Source organism: Equus asinus, chromosome 30 (genome assembly GCF_041296235.1).
Source record: "Equus asinus isolate D_3611 breed Donkey chromosome 30, EquAss-T2T_v2, whole genome shotgun sequence".
Taxonomy (NCBI): Eukaryota; Metazoa; Chordata; class Mammalia; order Perissodactyla; family Equidae; genus Equus; species Equus asinus.
In genome coordinates, this window is record NC_091819.1 from 8,094,399 (window position 1) to 8,110,949 (window position 16,551).

Consider the following 16,551-nt stretch of genomic DNA (forward strand, 5'->3'; position numbering starts at 1 on the left):
ATCCAAAAATGTAATTTAAGCAATACCACTATAAATGTCATCATTTTAGGCGTCCTTTGGTATGTCTAAGAATAATTAATCACATATTTGCAGCATTTGCATCACACCCTTCCTACACAAATTTCTGAGACTGAAATTTCATGAAATTTTACAGGTTGAGCCTTGACCCTATTTCCAGGGCTCGGGTTTCCAGGATGAACTCTGGCTCCGAGCTGCTGCTTCTGTGCGTTCTTCACATTCACTCCTTGCTCACACACCCCAGGCATCCTCTTGTCTCTGCTCTGAACCGAACCAGACATATAACTCATTTTCCTTTCCCTGATTTCCACCAACAAAACAAACCACAATTTTCCTGAACGTTCAGGGAGAAAGGAAAGCTTTATCTCTAGAAACACTAACAGCTGAAAACTGAACAGTAACCATCCCTGTTCTAAAAAGTGCTTTTGCAAATGGCAGCCTTTCTACTTAGTCACACCCTCCTCCTCGGTGGGTGTGCTCTCCTTCCCAATTCCCAGCCATTTCTCTTTCAGAGCGGTTTTACTGCCTTTTCCCTTCTTTTAGACCTTGCACTACAAGTCTCACTTTCCACCCTCAAGTAAATAGTCAAGATATTTTCCTTATGGAAGACAGTTCTTGCCCAGAGGGGAATTCAGATGTCCACTTTGAAGGTAATTGTTTCACTCCGTATTTATCTCATTTGATCTCGACAGTCTCTTGTTTTTAGCAGAATTGATATTGTTCTCATTTCCATTTTGCATACAGGAAACCAAGCTTCAGAGGGATGAAGTCACTTGCACAGGTCACAGGTTTGGTGGCTTCAAGACCAGAGCTTGGGTCACTGTGCTCTGGAGGCCCCACTTCCCCTTAAGCCAAGTTTCTTTCTCCTCAATCAATTGCCCCTTTCTCCTCTCCCTCAATAAAGATTGGAAGTCTTCAAGAGACATAATTCACATGTTATGTGATCAAGAAGGGTAACAAAGGCACATTAGCTCAGTGGTTTCCAAAGTGTTGTCCCTGAATCAGCAGCATCAGCATCTCCTGGAAACTTCATAGAAACGCACATCCTTGGGCTCACTCCAGACCTACTGCGTCAGAAACTCAGGGACTGGGGTCCAGCGATCTGGATTTTAATAGTCTTTCCAGGTGATTCTGATGCACACTAAAATTTGAGAACTACTGGACCACCTCTTCCTCAAACCAGGTTCCTCTTCTTCCTAGGCAGAGAACAAGACTACATTTCCCAGACACCTTGGATGCAGACAATGGAATATGAACAAAAGTCATGTCCACAATTTACAGGTTTGGACCATAAAAAGTTTCCACTAACGACACTCCATGCTTTTTCCCCTTTCATCGTCTTGTTATAGGCAGGTGTGGTGACCCTGAAAGGTTTGTATAGAAGATGCTGGAGCCACAGGATCAAAGGACGCTGGATATCTGAAGCACTGCTTAAAGGAGAGCCAGCAATTGATCAAGAATACTCGATTTGGGGTCCAGCTCGGTGGCACAATAGTTAAGTTTGCATGTTCCACTTTGGTGGCCCGGGGCTCACCTGTTCACATCCCAGGCACAGACCTACACACTGCTTATCAAGCCATGCTGTGGTAGGCATCCCACATGTAAAGTAGAGGAAGATGGGTATGGAAGTTAGCTCAGGGCCAATCTTCCTCAGCAAAAAAAAAGAGAAGGATTGGTGGCAAATGTTAGCTCAGGGCTAATCTTCCACAAATAGTTGATTTGTGTAAAGCCACTTGAAGCATGACAGTCATCTTTTATAGCTGCTAGCTTTACCCTAACTCATATATGAAAGTGTTATTTTGCGTAGGCATAATTTCTAGGATTCTAAGAGAGAAATAAGATATGCAGAAGGTAAAACAACCCACACCAGCCCTATTCGCTTGTTTCCTGAAGAAAGAGATCAGAGAAAAAATTCTTAAGTTCTAGAATAGGAGCAAAGCTGTCACGTGGCTTCTGACTTGCTCTCGGCAGTGAGGGGGTGAGTCATGAGAGAGAGCAAATGAGAAGAAGAGACTTTTAGGTGCTAGAAAAAGAAAGGGTAGAGGACATGGTAACAATAGCTATATGCCATTTCCCATGCCATTTTGGATCATGTGAATTCCATAGGTACTTACCCACTTAGGATTGAAATGGACTTGTGGGACTAAAATTCACTCAAGTAAAAAGATTTAGCATTTCGGGCTGTTACAGACACTAACAATTATCTGGTCAAACTCTCTCATTCTGCAGAGATTTCATTAACTTCCCAGGATTCTTAGTGGCAGAACCAAGGGAAGAATTGAGCTCTCCCAACCTCTCTTCTACCATCTAACATTTCTTTCTACCATCTAACATTTTTAACTTATTTTTAATCTTTCAGGCACTTGCTTATAAATATCATTTCCTTCTCTCATATTTCATACCCAGAACTTACTACAGAGGTTAAGGACGCTGAACTCGGCTCTACTGTCAATATTTTAAGAATTCTGACAGCTTTATGGACTAGATTTCTACAATAATACGGGATTCATTTGTCCACAAGAAACTACAGGTAGAGAAAATAATCCCCAAACCCTCTTTTTTCATGAAAGAATGTGTGAAGTTCAGACAGGACTGAGTATTGGAAGGCTCCCGGGCCTAATGGAGTGCTTACTGAGATTATTGATCCTGACGCAGCACATTGATTGGGCATCTGACGCCACGCTCTGTAATGTCTAGCCAGGAGAAGAAGCATAGCACATATACAGGAACAGATAAGAGATGTCCCCAATGTCACCTGCTGTGACCACAAGTTTCCAAAAGGGATTATGACAGTGAAGCATCTCTTGAACGTTGGTTCCCAGGAATATATGGTCAACTATTCACCTTGGTAAGAGCCAGGAGATCATCTCAGATATTTCCACTCTAGAGTTGCATGAAGTTTTAATATAGAGGTTTGCCTGGTTTTGCTTTTTCACTATTCATTTATTTGTTACTATGTATTGCCAACTGAAGAAAAGTTAAAGAAATAGAGACTTTTAGGAAGTCCTTTAGTATAATGAGGGTTTCTTCCACCAGTCATGTAAGACTCCAACTCTAAAAGGGTCTGAATGGATAAAATTAGACAGATCATACATTAGAACAGCAGCATGTCACCGTGACTTGAGTTACATGGCCTGGGTTCAAACTCTCATATTAGAGCTTAATGGCTGTGCCTTTGGGAAAGTTATAGCTTATTTGTGCTTCAGTTTCCTCAACTATGGGATGGGGATAATTAATAGTAGCTACTCCATAGGATTAAATGAGTTTGTATTTTTAAAGTGCTTAGAATAGTGACTGGCCCCTAACAAATGATATGAAAACCTTTTAAAAAAAACAAAAACAAAAAACACCAAGGGGCCAGCACTGTGGTGTAGCGGTTAAGCTCGAGCGCTCCACTTTGGTGACCTGGATTTCACAGGTTTGGATCCTAGGCAAGGACTTACACACCACTTATCAAGCCATGCTGTGACAGGCATCCCACATATAAAGTAGAGGAAGATGGGCACAGATATCAGCTCAGGGCCAATCTGCCTCAGCAAAAAGAGGAGGATTGGTGGTGGATGTTAGTTCAGGGCTCATCTTCCTCCAAAAAAAAAAAAAAACATAGTTTCCTGGGTCAACCTAGGGGCACATCAGACTTCATTACTATTTAAGTGCTTCCGGGCAGACAGTGTCAGGAATAAGGTGACTCAGGCTGCCCCCAGGTCAAAAGATAATAATAAGCCATTGGGTTTGTCAAAACCAAAATGGTGTCTAAATATCATTAGAAAAGTCTTTACATCCTACTAACCTCCTCAAATAAACCTGTGAAAACCAAAAAATAATTCATCTTTCACGTCTAAGAACAGAAAATACGAGACCAGTGAACCTCCTTAATAGAGATACTTAACCTCAGGTTAGCTACCCTTGCCACTCAGCAGGCTCCTCCAACCACAATTACTGTGTATTCAGGGAATGCCAAGCAATTAACCTGAGAAAATATGAATAAAAAGGTAAGTCTCCTGAAGGTGAAAAACCATACAATGCTCTCCAAAATGAGTCCTCCCTATATGAATTATAATCTTCATTGATTCTCTCATTCCCCCCTCCCTTGTCAGGACGGCCAATCAAAAGTTGGCCATACACAATTTTTATATAATGCTAAATGTTCCTGAAGGATATGAGAAAATAACTGAGCTAAATATGAAGATACCAAAATAGCAGTCAAAATGAGGTACCACAGGAAGGCAATAAATGAAAAAATATGATGAGGAATGAAAAAGAATCAGAGACGAACTCAAACAAAAACCACGTACCCAACTTAAAGGAAAAAAAAATAGCGACAGTCAGGAACAGCTATATAACTCGTGGGGCCCAGTGCAAAAAGAACAGGCAGAGGTCCTTGTTCAAACCTTATTAAAAATTTCAAGATGGCAACCGCAGAGCATTAACCCAAGCATGAGGCCGTCCAAGTGTGGGGTACATGTAACTGAACAGGTGTCACGCTCATGAAGCCTGCCATAGTTATGAAGGCATGAGCTTATAAGAAAAATGAAGATAAATAAAGATAAGCAGATGAATTCAGATGAAAGTCTAGGAATATTTAAGGGGATGGAAAAGGAGATATGGGAAGACCTGATAAAAGGTATGAGATTACAGAAATGGCAGGAAAAGAGAGAGGAGTAGGAAAAAAAGATGAAGGCGCGAACAGATAAGAAAGACTAAAGCGAGAGGCTGGCCCGGTGGCACAGGGGTTAAGTTCACACTCTCTGCTTTGTTGGCCCACGGTTCACAGGTTTGGATCCTGGGTGTGGACCTACGCACCGCTTATAAGCCATGCTGTGGCAGGCGTCTCACATATAAAGTAGAGGAAGATGAGCACGGATGTTAGTTCAGGGCCACTTTTCCTCAGCAAAAAGAGGAGGATTGGTGGCAGATGTTAACTCAGGGTTAACCTTCCTCAAAAAAAAAAAAAGAAAGAAAGACTAAAGTGAGAAGACAAACCTGAGTCATCTCAAATTGCCAATGGCACAATAGAAATATGGACCAAAAGCAGCAAATCCATATTTGGGTCACCACATCAAACAACCAACAGGTTGGTACTGTGTGCCCTCATCCAAGGAAATGATGACTCCGGTTGCCCAAGGAGCCTACTTAGAAGCTGGGGGAGGAGGGATTGTGAAAAGCACAACGACTAAATGTTATGGAAAAGTTCTCTCAAAGTCCTTTGAGCAGGAAAACATCTAAATGTGGGTCAATCTGTTTTTTTAGAATAAAAAGGACATCTGACATTGAAACCATACTACCATGGCTAGCTTTTCAAATGACGGAAGAAATAGGGCACTTGAACAAGAACAGACGAAACTCTTCATTATGAAACATTGCTTTATATTACACAGAACTCAGGCGTTGGATAGCTGTTATATAAACGATAGCTAAAATGGATCGCCAGCCACTACACACAGCCAGAGAGAACAAAGAGCCAACTCACAAAACAGCATTCGTTCATGTTTCTATTGCGAACAATAATCAAAATAATTAACTACTGGTTGAAGTACATGCTTTGATGTTCAAAAAAAATTCCAGTGCACATATGTGTATCAAATGAGTTGAGCCATCCAAGTCCATTACCTTGAAAAATTATACTTGCAGGGTGGTGAGCATGATGTAATCTACACAGGAATTGAAATATAAAGACATACACCTGAAATTTATGTAACGTTATAAACCAATGTTATCGCAACAAAAAAAATTATACTTGCAGCCCAATAAAGCTGCAGTTGCTCAAAAAATTTCTAGAATTGCCTTTCTTCATGGATTATTTTTAACCCCCAAGAGTTTTGCATTGTTCTTTTTTAATCAAAATCTAGAGAGTAAGCTGTCAGTTCTGAAGGGATGGCAAAAAGAGAATTCACACAAATAAATACAATACATATATAATATAAATACATAAAAGAATTCACAAGATGTTTGAAAGTGATGACACGATTATCCTGCACCACATGCCTGTAATATACAAATCTATGGAATTAGAGAAATTTAAAACTGGAAACAACCTCAAAGACCATATAATCTAGCCTATAGCTTCCTATTAAATGGATGAAGAAACTGAGGCCCCACTAGACCTGCCCAAGGTTCCACGTTCAGCTCATGAAGAGGCATGACTAGAACTGAACTCACATTTTTCCTTACCCAGTGGTCTTTCCACACCACTGGGAACCATTTGCCAAAAGTGTATGACCTTCTAGAAAGTCACTGAGAACCACAGGTATCATCCACAAATGTGCTGATGGTTACCATTTCTGAAAGGCAAGTCAGTCCGTCCTGGTTGTCATGGCAATAACTCTTCATACTCACAGCCTAGTGACTGCACATGTAAAATGCAGCCGACCCAGACAGGAACAAGCCTTATTAAAACAACATTCTAAAAATGGCACGGCTTACCTGCTTTGCCCATTCTGAGTTCCAGAATCTTGACTGTAATTGTCATCTAAGTTCAATTTAGTCCAGATATCTATATTTAAGAGTATCGAGAGATATTCTTTGTCTTGGAACGTTAGAGGAAAGAAAATGGTTGAGAATAACTGAACCCAACATCATGAAATTGAAATTTAAAAGGTTACTGTACATTCATTAGCATAATTACACAAAAAACTATAAATAAACAATGAGATTCTAGTATTAAATCTTCTCACTAAGAATTAATGAAGCCTCTTACCTCTCTTTACTTCTTTCTCTTACTGTCCATTTTTTCCTGATCCCACGCTGTTGGTTTCCCCTGCAAGTATAAGTTACGGTCAATTTCTGGTATGGGAGCACTAACACAGACTCTGTCTACGATCGCTCAGAATTCAGATTCAAAATAACAGAGTTCTTTCCCTGAGATGTTTCCTAAGGAGATGTTTTGCCCTCTGCAATGCAATCTGAAAAAAGTGCCAACAACCAGCTACTAGAAATGTGTTTTCTATTCTAACTTGAAAATGTCATTCTCGAAGTTTCTACCCAACACGTCTCTGTAGGCAGAGAAATTTCCAAGTCAAGCCCAACCTGAAAACTGACGCCCCACAGGAGAGAAGCAGGAATCCTATGAGACCCCTTAAGTGCTGCCACCTAAGATTTTTCCCATTCGAACATTCCATGATACGCAAGGGCTAGTCCAAACATTTCAAACATGGATGCAAGTCTTCTGTATCACAGCATGGTTTTTAAATAAATTTTCTCTGTGGTTATGTCGATGTCGAACAGCTGGGCCATGACACGTTTGTGTGATCCATCGCCACACCAGCTCTCAGAAGAGAACAATCACTACCTAAAACCCCAAATTTCCCAAGACATTCAGCATCCACAGGATGACACCCGACGTTACATCTCCTAACTAACCCGCTTCCTCTCCCTGTCTCACCCACTCACGGTGCTTTCTGAAACTTCAGATCTATGACCAACAAACTCACTCATGCTCTCAGTTCTCCTTTGAATGTCCCTTTGTCCCTATGCTAATCTGAAATTGTTCTCTGCACCTGTCTCTGACCGGAAAGGAGCCTGGTGTTCTTTTTGATCCACATTGCTGCTTCTAAACTATTGATTTCTTCAAAAGCTTTTAAAACCCACGTTTCCCTTGAAGTTCTGCCTTCCGGCTGTGCCACTCATTCTCTTCTGGCTCTCTCTACGGTCCTATTTATACAGACCTCCTATTTATTGAAGACGTTGTTACCAGACTACCTACATGCATTCCAGCCCTACACCATTCATCATTCCTTGGAACTTGAGCAGCCATATGCATGATTTATCAAAAACTTGGGTTTACCAGTTCTTTGATTTCACTTTCAAATACTTCTCTTCCACCTTAGCCACCCACTCCTGTCATTACAACTGAGACCTCGCATTTGTCAGTAAATGCATCACCACCAAAATCTCCATGTGAAACATCTCACTCAGATCCTTCTCTTCTTCCAGTTCACTCACTGTAGAACATCCACCTCGTTAATTTGTCTACTGTGATCTCCATCCATGGCCTCATTACTTTTCCACCCCCTTCCTGTCTTCCCTTTCCTTCTCAGTCAAGCTAGAATCCGTGGTCCATGACTATAATCATGCTCTTAGAACATCCTCAATGTCCCCATCACATCTTGCTCTATTGTATGTAACTGAAAAACAAAACAAAAGTCTTTTTTCTGCGCTCTTCCTTTTGTCTGCCTGCCACACAGCAGCTGGATATTGCTAGCAAATATCACACATTGGCTTATTCATTTCACCTTAATTTCATGATAAAAAATCTAACAGGATCAGTCACCAATTCCCAACAACCTTACAACTCTTCCCAAGTAAGTCCATTTTCCCACTTGCCAAGACAACTTCCTTTCTCTGCAAACCTCCTCTCTACGCTCTCAGATGAGGATTTTGCCTCAAAGTCATTGAAAAAAGTAGAAAGTACTAGATTAGAATTCCATCATAGTGCCACCATCAACTCTACAAATGTTTCCTCTGCCTTCAGTTTTGAAAACGTCTATACACCTGTCAAAAACAGTTGTTTCCACAAATACTTTTGCTCTCTCTCACCTTCTCAAGGATTTCACAGCTGCAGTAGTCTCGTCATGCGCTGCTACCCATCCACTATCTCTGCTAGATCATTTCCATCAGTCTGCAAATATTTTTTCTATCTCCTATCTTTAAAAAAAGAAAACTCCCTTGACCTCATACCGCCAACCCAGCAAACACTTTCTTTTTCTCCTTCTTTCCACAGCAACAGCAAAACTCCTTGAATGAGTTGTCTAGATCTGCTTCCTTATTTTCAATTCACTGTTCAAACTTTCCGATCTATTAGGTCACCAAACACCTTTTGTTGGCAAATCCTTGCTCATTTTTTTCTTCTTCTCACACTTATTTCTTCAGCAGCATCCTGTGATGGTCACATTCAGTCCCACACTTTTAAATACCATCTACAATTAGAACCGAAATTTACACCTAGATCTGAGTCCAGATCTCGCTGTTCCCTACTTGAAAACTTCTCTTGAATGTGTAACAGCCATCTCATAAGATAAAAACATAGCTCTTTCCCCAAGTCTTTCCCACTCCAGGAAACAGAACCACTGAGTTGTTCAAGCTGAAGTCAGTGATTCCTTTCCCCATAACTTCTAATCCATGTGCAAGTCCTGTTGGTTCTGGCTCCAAAACACATTGCAAGTCAATTCCCTGCTCTCCATTTGCATTTCCACCATATTCCAGGACACCACCATCTCCCCCTAGGACTGTTCCAGCATCTCTGAGTTGGTTTTTTGTTTCATCTCACTTCCGCAACACCGACTACCCACGCTCCACAAAATAGCCAGATATTTTTTAACGTAAGTTAGATTGTGTTACCCCTTGCTTAAAACCCTCCAACAGCATCCCATTTCTCTCAGAATAAAGCCACATTCCTAACCATCCTCCTCTTCCACCTCTCTCCATACAATTTACCCCTTTAGTCGCTATGGTCCTTCCCATTGCTTCCACACACCAAACCTTTTCTTACTGCTAAGCCTTTGCATTTGCTGGTCTTTCTACTTGAAATACTTCCTCTCTACTACCTCTGTCCTCCATCCTTGCACTTGACTGGCTTATTCTCATTCTTAAAGTTTAGCACAAACATCACCTCCTCAGAGAAGTCTTCACCACCTCCGTCTGGAATGGCCTCCCACAGCTCCTGTTTGTCTCATTACTCTGTTCATTTTTCCCCAACCCTTATTACAGCCTGTAACTACCTTGTTTATGTGTTTACTTGCTTTTTCATTGTCTTGTCTTCCTCATCACAGCTTAAGCTTCCCGGAGGGACTCTGTCATGGTCCCTGTGAATCTTCTGCACCTAATACATTGGCACATTGTAGGAACTCACTAACAATCTGCTGAAGAAATGAACGAATTCTTGCCTGATACATTTCATCCGGAATCTATACATTGAGGCTATCTGACGAATAATTGAGGATATGACTTAGATTTTCCATACGTTTAATTTTCAAAAGTATGCATTACACCTGATTTTAAAGTTTTGGGTTTAAAGATAGTTGTAATGTTGTTAATAGCATCTTTATGGAGACTGTTATTTGCTGGAATGTTTGAATATTTTTACTACCTAGATTTAGATAACTATCTGATATCCAAGGGGGTCGCAGTACATAAACATAATGCTAATAACTAACGTTTGCAGAGAGCTTCCCAGGTGACAAGCACTGCTCGAACCTCATTATGAACACCAAACCGAAGACACAATTATCGTACCTATTTTATGGATGAGGAAGTCCTTTACGCCTTCTGATTTGAAGCAGTTTCAAATAAAGGGATGTTTTCTAATTCTTTTCATTAGGACTCAGTAGTAATAATTATCAGGAATGACTGAAAAAACAGTACTAGGATGTCTTCTCCAGATCACACAAGTTGAAAAGGCCTTCCAGAATCTTGATTTGAAAAGATTTCTGTCTTTGGCATAATAAAGCACATAATGTATTTAAGCCAACAAAACCAAATGCTTAAATCAAATATTTAAATGTTGGTTTACGTGCATTTTCTCTCTCTGTATAATAAAAGAGAGCATCCTTTGATCAGAGGCTTTCGTTTCTTTCCCTCTGGGTCCAATGTCAGGCCAGCCCATTTCACAGACAATACTACTGAGATAGACAGCAGCAGCTAATGTGGTATTGATTACTCTATGACACTACATATCAAATACTCACTCCAATAAGTGGTTCTCCCTGGTCCCTCTGGGTCTGGGGTTGGAGGGAGCCCTAGCTGCCAGCAGAGCGGGAGTTAGACTACCTCTCCATCACTGCGCCCTTATGTGTATCTCAAAAAGCAAGACTCTACTATCAACAATACCATGAAGGATGTGGACTAGGCTGCGGATAGAGTCCTATTGAAGACTACTCACAAATAATTACAGGTTCTGGTTTGTTATGCAAAACATATACATAATATTAATGTTTTTATATTTTAAAAGAAAAATGAGTTTTATAGCTTGAATCTTTATTAACAGATCCCAGTGGTCTTAATTTTTACAACTCTAATAAATAACTTTGAAGAGCTAACATATTATATTTATATAACAATGTAAAATTAATAGGTGATTGTGAGGGGAAAGGAAGAATGCTTTTTAAATCCCCACCTTTTCTTTGAATAGAAAAAGCATCTATATTGTTAGCTCAGGGACAGTCTTCCTCAAGCAAAAAGAGGAATGGGGCCAGCCTGGTGGTGGAGCAGTTAAGTTTGCATGCTCCACTTTGGCGGCCCGGGGTTTGCCGGCTCAGATCTCGGGCGCAGACATATGCACTGCTTATCAAGCCATGCAGAGGCAGGCGTCCCACATATAAAGTAGAGAAAGACGGGCATGGCTGTTAGCTCAGGGCTAATCTTTCTCGCCAAAAAACGAAAAAGCATCTGGATTCAGCAAAGGAGTGCCGGATCTTGGCAAAGAGGTAGCTATTCAATAACGCCACACATCACCCTAGGGCATGCCCCTTAGCATCCCCAACTCCTCGTCCCATGTTCCTGAAAGCATCCCTCTATTTGTCCTTGATATGCACCGTCGTACATCTTCTTAGCCCACCCCTGACTTCAGCCACTATGGCAGAAACCAGTCCTCTGCAGGCTTCCACCAGTTTCCAAAATGCAATCTGACAGCAGCCCTCCTTGGCCCGTTACGTCTTACCCCTCAGTCCTGCGCCAGGGCTTTTGTGCAGCCGATCGTGGCTCAGGCACGCACCATCTTGAGAGCAGCACAGTTACTGCCTGTGGGGCCAGCATCAACCACGGAGGAACAGAAGACAATGGATAAATGCTTCCATCTCTCAGTCCTGTATTGGACAGTTCTGAAAGGTATTTCATAGGCTCCCCAGAAGATTCCAGCAAGATCAAGCACCAGTCAACCTCCAGCAGTGGCCAACTTGATAACTCATCCTTATTTGACTTTCCTTGCTTCCTGATTTCCTGCCCCCATAGTCTTCTCTTCTGGCCTCTGCAATTAGTCCCAAAGAAACCACAGCATGCAGGACTTGTCCTAGCCTCCACTTTCAAAGGAAGCCAGGCTAAGACATTCTCTTTCATTTAAAGAATTTTTACGTTGGAAGAAAAGGTCAAGTTCCTCAACTGATAAGCAATTTTAAACATAATTTTATATTTATAATTAATTCCAAATATAGTACAGAAAATGTACATTTTGCATTTATTTGTATCTTAAAAGATAAAACTTCTAAAAATTTTCACACTTTCTGTGGGTGACATAGGAATGCCGTCTCAGAAATCAAATGGTTACTGTAGTAGAGGCAGAGTAGGTCCCTCTGGGGTGACAACTTATGCTGGTGCCCTCAGCACCTATGGGCCAACTTTGACCTACCTCGCTGAATCTTGTGGCCTGAGGGCTTTTCTCTGAAACCCACTCTGCCTGAGCAAATAGTAGGCTGGCCTTCCTAGAATAAACCCTCTGCTGTAGCCCTCAACCAATGACTGGTAGGAGTGGGGAACAGTCAGCTCCCTAGAGAAAGAGACAGAGAGAGAGTGTAGATAGAGAGAGATGATAAAGATAGAAATACAGAACTAGAGATATTACTACAAACTGAATTGTGCCCCATCCACCCACCCAAATCCATATGTTGAAGCTTTAACCTCCAATGTGACAGTATGTGGAGATGGGTCTTTGGGAGGTCATTAGGTCTAGATAGTGCCATGATGAGATTAGCACCCTTATAAGAAGAGACACCAAAGAGCTTGCTACCCCAACCTTCTTTCTGCCATCTGAGGACACAATGAGAAGGCAGCCGTCTGCGAGCCGGGAAGCGAGCCCCTTGGCAGGGAACTTCACCGGCCTGAACCAGCCCGAACCTCCATCTTGGACTTCCCAGCCTCCATCTTGGACTTCCCAGCCTCCAGACCGTAAGACATAAACTCCTGTTGTTTAAGCCACCCAATCTATGGCATTTTGTTATGGCAGCCTGAGCAGACTAAGACAGATATAGCTATTCCTCACCCCTGAGGTGGGAGATCTCTGGCGTGTGTCTTCTGTACTATTCTCCAGATCTCCCTCTGGGATTAAGTGTCAGTGGCCATTGGTAGTAACTGGCTTGATAAGGTACATTATGTTGGCTGCCTTCCCTACTCTGTCTCACTTCCCCACTTCCTTCCTGGTGTCTCCTACATTTCTCAAATAGATTCTTTTGCACTAGGAATCTGTCTCAAAGTCTTTTTCTGTGGGCACCCAAGTGGAAACAGTTCTGTTGGTATAAAAATCTGGAAAGCACTGCCCTAGGTTAAACACAGTGAGAAAACTACGACAAAGCTAATTCAGCACTTCTACCCACTAGTGTTAAACCAGCTTAAACGAGACCCAAAAATGAGAACTCAGATCTTAATTCACCAGAGGATTTGTGGGGAGAAACTCAGTATGCGTATCTATTCTTAAAATGGCGGCACCTCGGTTCCTATGTGGCTTAGGGCTAAATTGGGGTGGGATTTTTTGTTTTGTGGTTTTTTCGATTTTTTTTTTATGACTCAGTGGTAAATTTCATTCACACTCCTAACAAACCACTTGTTTCAAAATATTTTTACCGAAATAATGTGAACTGTATTTTCTTCACCACAGAACAAATGAAGGAGAGCTAAATTGATTTCAACCACTTTGTCAAGCTTTTCATCATAGTCTCTTCAACTGTCAAACCGCCGTCTGAGGTACATATTTTGAACATTCCAATATCTTGGTGTGTTTGCTTAAGACCTCAACCCTCACCTTTCTCCTCAGACTTGCAATTTTTATGAAAGATAAAATTGAATCAAGGAAGATGCCTGAGGCAGTGAGATGAAGAAGATACCCAGCCTGGGTTTATGCCTGCTCAAAGTGAAAAGAAATAGAAAGTCTCCTCTTTGGAACTTATCACATGAAGTTTGGTTTTAAAGAGTTCCTCCTCATTGCCAGCATGTAGACAGGATTATTCTTTGAAGATTTTTCTGTCTTCATCTAGCTACATCCACAGATTTCCTCAGACTCTAAGAATAAAGAACCCACAAATCCAAATCCAGTGATTTAAGATGGACTTAGATGATGGGCTGAGATGGGAAAATAAGAAGCAAAAGTTACCATTACTCACTGGAGAGAAGAGACCACCACATGGCTACTCAGGGTGAATCTCTCAGAAGAATATTTACTGGGCACTTTCTATGTGCTAAGTATTGTACCGGTGCCCAAAAAGCCAATATTAAATAAATTATATTTATTTAGTAATCCTCAAAAAGCTGATAATTTATTTTAAAAGCAGAAAAAGGAGAGCCCAGATTTCATCACAGTGTTATCAATGTGGCCACTGTGCTCTTCAGTTGGGTGCTGCGAGAGCTCAGGCAGCGGCTGCCAATGAGCCTGTGGATTTCAGTATATGGGTTACTTTTCTTCCCCTTCATGTCTTACTGAAAAAATCTACTCCCCCACCCCTAATCCCTCCAAAACTCATAGCAATTGAAAGACTTTTTTTCATTCTCTATCAATATAGTTGGTAATTAGAATTTATATAATGGGGTTGAAATAGAACATTTGATCAGAGAAAACTGTACAGATAATATAAGTCCATTTCTCCCCTAGGATATTCTTAGCTTAAAGTATGAAATTTGGTTCATCTATCCTAGCAACCAACACTTTTTTTTTTTTACAGACCTAGCTACACAATATTGGTGGAGATAGTGCTCTCTTAGGTTCTGTGACTCTTGCCCCTGGTTCCCTGAAAAACTATTGAACTTCTTTCTTTCTGTCTTTCTTTCTTTTTTTCCCTCAGCAGCTCAGGCCTAGGCTCTCCTTTTGATTTGCTGAATTCTCTGAAGTCACGAAAGCTAAGCCATGACTCTTGATAGACTTCTCGCCAGGTACTGTAGGACCAGTTTAGGACCACTGGATCAGATCACTGACTGTAGCAGACACAGCACCAAGAGTGAGAGATAAAGAAATGAAGGAGACTTCTATCTCAAGACGTAGAAAGATAGATAATTAAGGACTGTTTTGCACAGTGTAAGGACTGTGCTATGATGGAGGCATGAGAAAGATGCCATGAAAGAAGATCCAGAGCAGAAGAGGGGAAAGATGATGATGGAAGTTCTCCCAGAGGAGGTGAGATGTGGACCGTGTCTTTAAAAAGGAGCTGAAGTTGGCTGTGCATAGAAGGGCTGAAGGACTCATGCATGTGCTGCATCCCTTCTCATCTTAAAAGGCTCCTTGAGAACCTTAGATGAAAGATGAAGGGAAGTCACGAAGGCAAGGACTCACACGCCATCCCATTAGCCAAAGAGCTCAAGGAAACATTACAAAGGTCAGGGATGTACAAGAAGCCCTGGGCCAGCTAGGATTGCTATCCTCCGTTCAAATAAATCTCTCTACTCGGTTCTACCTGGGTTTGCCACTTGCAGAAAAAACAAGGCTCCTGAGAGGTTTATAAAGGGTCCTGAAAATGGGAAGTTCCAGCTGTCAACATTACTTACCAGTCCAACAAAGGCCAGTACGAGAGGCCTTACAAACGTATTCAGAATTTTACCTTACTAAAAAGAGGAAAAGTAGCCAGTTTTGATATATTTGCTTGACCCACAGTTAAGGAAGGAGCTTGCCTCACAGGTGTGTAGACATGTTTGAGAGGACACTGAAACACTTGTAATTTTTTTAAAGGTAAACAACACTCCATATAAAAATGTCTTGTGTTTTACGCACTTTTGCAAGTTAGTTATAAACCCAGTCTCCTTTTGTCATTGTCAAGCCTCCGGAATATATAAAGATGACAGACTCTTGCCTCTTGAGCAAAAATAAGACATATAAGAACCAACCAAATTATAGAAATGCTAGTATGCTTTCACCTTTTCATGAGCAATAATTCTATTTTAATCCATAGAAAATATCTTATTGAAAATTATTTATATCCTTCACTTCTTTGGCAATTGGAGAAAGAAAAAGACTCTAATATGAAAATTTGTCACATGTTCCTGCCTGGCATGGGAATCAACTAGAGTGGGCTTCAGCCCTGATCTACTTATGCATAGTCATAACATATCTATCATTCAAATAAAAAAAAAACAAAATCAAAATGATCTGGCCCATTGTGGACGTTCATTCTCAATAGCCTTGCGCAACGTAACGAGTATAGAGGAGTCGCCATTCTGTGAAAGAGAGAGAATCCATAGCAGGGAAATACCACCTATGCTGAATGGTTTGGTGGAAAGAAGCCATAGAAGGGCAAAGTAACATTTTTAAGATGCTGCCAAAATAAATTAGAACTCCAAAGTCTTGACCTGGAGCATTTGAAAACTACCAGTGGTAATGAAGTTAATTAGGTGGTTAAGGGCAAAAGATGAATAGCTATGTACATTTAATGCCAAATCAAGTGGATACATTGGCATCTAGGAAATAGATCTATCAGCCTCGTAGAATTATCCAGACAGCTCCAAGTCCACAGTCTGAGTCAATAGGCATAAAAAACAGAAATTTCCCTAAAGGGTTTGTAGTTTTATCATCAGTTCTCATCAAGTTGCTTTAGAAACTTGCTGGCTGTTTTCAAGTAAATTGATGCTTAG

At 41.1% G+C, this 16,551-nt stretch overlaps 1 long non-coding RNA gene across 1 annotated transcript in view; it reads right to left on the bottom strand.

Moving 5' to 3' along the window:
* Positions 1-16,551, bottom strand: part of LOC139042589 (uncharacterized) — a 37,641-nt gene that overhangs the window by 11,415 nt on the left and 9,675 nt on the right. The window contains exon 3 of the long non-coding RNA XR_011499493.1: positions 6,716-6,775. This is a non-coding gene — a long non-coding RNA (uncharacterized lncRNA). The remainder of the gene's footprint in view (positions 1-6,715; positions 6,776-16,551) is intronic.